Below are 5,339 nucleotides of genomic sequence, written 5' to 3'. Positions count from 1 at the left end.
AAATTACTTTGAAATTTTGCAATAGTTGAAAATAATACAAAGGGGATAGATGGGATGTGGAGTGAGAAGTTGGGACCTATTGAAAGCATCTGAGAAACTTGAATGACTGAAGACTAAGGATGCATATACATCAGTGGTTCACAACCTGTGGGTCCTCAGATGTTTTGGCCTTCAACTCCCAGAATCCTAACAGCTGCTAAACTGGCTGGGATTTCTGGGAGTTGTAGGCCAAAACACCTGGGGACCCACAGGTTGAGAACCACTGATCTACACTGTAGAACCAATGCATTTTGACATTTTAACTGCTATTGCTTGATGCTATTGAATGATGGCATTGTCATGTATAAATTTTTTAAATCTCCTTTGTCAAAGAGTGCTGGTGCATCACCAAACCACAACTCTCATTATTGCATAGGTTTCAGCCATGGCAGTTTAAATGGTATCAAACTGCATTAAATCTATAGTGTGGATGCATTCTCATCAGGGATATCCCTGCCAAATTGGGACAGTTGGGAGGGCAAGCTGCAAAGGGCAGGAAGGGTCTGAGAAAATTGATGTCATGTCCAATTCAGCATTCATCTTGTTGTTGTTATGTGCCTTCATATCAACTCTGGCTTGTGGTGAACCTATCCTAGAGTATCTTGAAAGAGAATTCATAATACCTCACAACTACAAATCCTAGGGGAGCCCCAGTGGCGGAGTGTATTAAAGCACTGAGCTGCTGAACTTGCACACCGAAAGGTCCCAGGTTCAAATCCCGGGAGCGGAGTGAGCGCCCGCCATTAGCTCCAGCTTTTGCCAACCTAGCAGTTCAAAAATATGCCAATGTGAGTAGATCAATAGGTACTGCTCCGGCGGGAAGGTAACAGCGCTCTATGCAGTCACGCCGGCCACATGACCTTGGAGGTGTCTACGGACAATGCCAGTTCTTCGGCTTAGAAATTGAGATGAGCAGGGCCGTAGCCAGAAAAAAATTTCGGGAGGGGTTTTGAAATTTTCGGGGGGGGGGGGGGGGGTTGAACCCCTAGCACCCCTCCCCCTCTACAAACCTGTCAATATCTGCTTGAGATAGTGCCTGGAGGGACTCTTAATGTTTTGCGTCTCATAGACTAAGCATGGGGATTTGGTTAACCAGTTAAAATTCATGAATAAACCAGGTTTTTTTATAACCCGAAAAATTTCGGGGGAGGGGGTTGAACCCCTAACCTCCCCCCCTCGCTACAGGCCTGGAGATGAGCACCAACTCCCAGAGTCAGACATGACTGGACTTAATGTCAGGGGAAACCTTTACCTTTTTACAAATCCTAGGACTCCATAGGATGGAGCCATGGCATCTGAAATGACATCAAATTACTATCATCATATAGTTTGAAAAAAAAACTATTTTTAAAAAACAAAACTTGAGTCAAACTCTTGTGATTTAACCTTCAAACTAACAGCGGTGGAGTAATTTGCAGCGCAGTAGTAGTTGGATGGAGTCAGTGGAATGCAGAATGAAGAGACATCAGAGATGATGGTAAAACTATATACAAAGTTTTACTGACTTCAGTAATAATCAAGACAAACAGACTTGCAGACAATGGACACAGGACTTGACTCTCACTCTAGGCAGACAGCACTTGACTCAGAACTGAGAACTGAACTGATGCAATCAGTAATGCACGAACACTTGTGTCTGGACACTCCCCAGTTCCAGCCACACATCAAGGTCATCACAGCTTCTTAGTAATTAACTCTTTCCAGACTATAGTACACTCTGGATGATGCAATCAGCATGCAATACAGGCAAGACACAAATTGCATTTAAACACAACCAATACACAAATTCCACATTAACAGAGTATTCCCAAACAATTAACTACAGATTTTAAAAAAGAAAACAAAATTTTTCCAAGCACTTGCCTTAAAGCAAATGCATACTGTCTCACTCTAACGCCGATAATGCAGGGATAATAATTACTTCCATTGTAAAACTTTGTTTTGAACCTGTGATATGTGTGACCCAAATGTTCAAGTTGTTCTGATTGTCATCATTTGTCTTCTTGTTGATAAGAGCTGAGTAGCCTAAAAATGCAAGCGATTGCTTAATTAAGCTCTAGAAAGCAACTGTTTGTATCTGTGTTCAAGAGAAACAAAACAAAACTACACAGGGCTTAGTAAGGAGCCAGTTTGGGGACTACCCTGAGACAGGCATGTGCCCATGCATCATGCGCAGCACAGGCTTCAATGAAAGCTATTTGGGCCTTCGCCAGGTAGACAGGCAGCGGGAATGAAAGGAACACCTGTTCTGGCTTTGCAGAGAGAGCCTGAAACTGCCTGATTACAAGGGAAGGCATTGTCTGACCTTAAGAGTTAATTGCATTTTCTAATGACAAATAAAGAGGTCTTCTCCCGTTGGGTTCTGTACATGTTCATTCCGGAAAAGAATGCTGCAGAGGACCTGAGAAAAATATAAAAAGGAGAAAACCTTCAATCAAAGTGGCAAAGTTTGCCAAACAATTCATAGTATTTCTTCCTAATAGCTAGAAGTTGGTCTAGTCATCAAACAAACAAACAAATTTCTCATGCTGCACCAGGAGGATGAAGTCTTCATAGGTAAATTAACTGAAATATCTTTCTATTAATTTTTAAAAAAACATTTTATTGATATATTTTATTAAATTACAAGAAACAATAGACTACATACACATATATATTTAAACACACACATAAGACAAAGAAAATAAACAGTACATTGTTCCTATCCCCACTACTTCCCACTCTTCTCTGAGCATAGTATGTTAAATTATAAACATTCCTTCTCTCTAAATTATTATGTTTACTATCTTTCCTTGTAATACAGAAAATATTTTTTCTTCTCTACATATGTCAAAGCCTATCGTTATGTCTTCTTTTTCTTTCTTTACGTAGTTTGGAAAAGGTTCCCTGATTTTTAGGTACTACTAGGTTTTTACAAAGTTTTCTTTTAATAGGTTTGTCAATAAATCTCATTCAGCCAAATCCATTAATTTTTCTATCCATTTTACAACATTTGAAATCTTATTATTTTTCCAGTATTTTGCATACACCGATTATGTAGCAGTTGTCATATTGCATATGAAAATTCTGTACTCTCTTTTGCTTTCCAAATCTAACATACATAACATAAGATATCTTTCAAGGTCATCTTGAGGAAAGAAAAGTCTTATCTTACCCTATTGCAGAAAAGGGATTATTTTTGGCTTGATTGGCTGGAGAACAAGCCAAAAACACTGATTTCATAGGAGAAGTGAACCATGTATCACAAAGGTCCCGGTCAAGAATAATGATTTTCATAAAATAACTGAGAGTCAATCTCTTTCTTTCTCTCTTCAATCACTGACAGTAGGCAACTTAAACCTATTTTTCTTGAGTGCCAGATCAGCCTTATGGTTGAATCCATGGACGGAGAATCCATGGATACAGAGGCCGACTATATTATCTTTACATAGTGGTCAGTGCTCTTTAGTTTTTACACAATTTGGGTCCCCAGATGTTATTGAATGACACTCCCATCACTTTTGGTTATCTGTGATGCAAACTGGGGATAATGGGAATTGCAACCTAACAGCACTTGTGGCTCTAAGGTTGGGGAGGCAATAGGACAATTTAAAGTCAGATATCATATCTACAAGCCTTGTATATAGATTCAAACCTCAAGACAACCCATGATGTAAATAATGATATATACAAATACAGGTGTTCCAAAATATGTAAACATCTGAATACCAAAACAGTCAGGCTTTTTGGATAAGGGATACTCAACCTAGACCAATAAGAGACAGTCAAAATTCATTATATCCCTTACTGTCAGAAAGAAAGTCCCTATTAATAAATCTGAAAGTATTGTTTCAGTTAACTTTCCTGTGCATTTACCTGAAAAATTCACATATTGCTGACATTCATAAATGATACGATGCACTCATTTCTGTCTGTGATGGGACCACACCCCAAAATGTAACATTTTTGGCATCTTATTCAGTCTGTATGAAAAGAAAACTTTCCAATCTTCAATTAGAGAACATTCCTAATAATAAGGGGCGCCTGCTCCTCTCCTCCATCCCAGTGGTCTTTTTTCCCCCTCTTTCTTTGCGGATTCATGTTATTTGAGTGATTATATTCCTTCTGCTTATGTGATTGTTTTAGTCAATTGTTATGTTTTGTTTTCGTTTCTAATTCTTATAGCGTTTTATAGTGTTTTCAGTGTTTTATTGTACAATGTTTTATGCTGATTTTATATTGGAAACCGCCCTGAGTCCCTTTTGGGAGAGAGGGCGGTATACAAATAAACTTTTACTTACTTACTTACTTACTGCTAGCTCTTATAAAGAAATGTTTTCTGGCTCTTCATTAAGCTAGATGCTTTGTAAGAAAGAACACTACCATTGATATAGTGTGTGCATGTGCACACCACCCAGCAATTCTGAATAAACAAGCTATGGTTATATTGGACAAATTCCCATGAAGTTAGGAAAGCTTTTTAGGGTACTAAAATGACATAGAAATAAGCTCATTTCACCTTTTTTTTGGGTAGGGCATGGACACATCACAAGAAGACATGGATCACTGGAAAAGACAATATTGCCTGTTAAGAAAGAAGGGGCAGGAAGAAGAAAGATGGCATTACAGACTGATAGACACAAGCAAGAAAGACAGCCACAGCCCTGATTCTGTAAGAGGTGAGCAGTGCAGTTGGAGATGGGGTGACTTGAAGATCTTTCTTTCATGGAGTAGCCATAAATCAAAATTGACTTGAAAGTAGCTAACAGCAACAACAAATACATTCCCTGCTTCTTACATCCTTGCCAGATTCACTAAAGTAGACTTCGGAGTGTGAGTTAATGATTTCTTTTCTGATTTCTCAAAGCATCAATAACATATTAACTCATTTCCTTTAGCAGGAAATAACCCTGGTCACCAACAGTCCACTTGTGGCTATAAGACTGACTTGTAGAGGGACAGAAAGAGAGAACAACAGAGACAGAGAGAAAAGCCATATTTATATTTGTGCTAAATTGAGCTGAACTGAGTTGTTAACAGGTGCTGTTCAAAAGCGCCCATATAGTGCAATCCATTACATATACACTGAATAAAATTTGTGTGTTTTGCTTAGAAATAGCTCCTGAGAAGATTCAATATAACTCAAATAATTAATAAGCTAGCAAAGGAATATTAGATGGCACAATAAGCTTCTGTATTGCATCACAATTCCATGGGGTGGAAATGTTGGAGTATCTTCCATGTTCAGTTTTAATCAGTGATTTTGGCTTCATGCTCAGAGAGGAACATATAGCATTCATTCATTTCTGTAAATATTGAAA

At 38.5% G+C, this 5,339-nt stretch overlaps 1 long non-coding RNA gene across 1 annotated transcript; it reads right to left on the bottom strand.

Moving 5' to 3' along the window:
* Positions 1–1,511: 1,511 nt before the first annotated feature.
* LOC134298529 (uncharacterized) lies at positions 1,512–4,856 on the bottom strand. Its single transcript, XR_010005643.1, has 2 exons — positions 4,538–4,856; positions 1,512–2,440 (listed from the first exon to the last, which is right to left on the bottom strand). It is a non-coding gene; the product is annotated as an uncharacterized LOC134298529 (long non-coding RNA).
* Positions 4,857–5,339: the final 483 nt, after the last annotated feature.

The sequence above is a fragment of the Anolis carolinensis genome, chromosome 4 (assembly GCF_035594765.1).
Source record: "Anolis carolinensis isolate JA03-04 chromosome 4, rAnoCar3.1.pri, whole genome shotgun sequence".
NCBI classification, from domain to species: Eukaryota; Metazoa; Chordata; class Lepidosauria; order Squamata; family Dactyloidae; genus Anolis; species Anolis carolinensis.
This window is presented reverse-complemented; position numbering and strand designations above follow the sequence as displayed.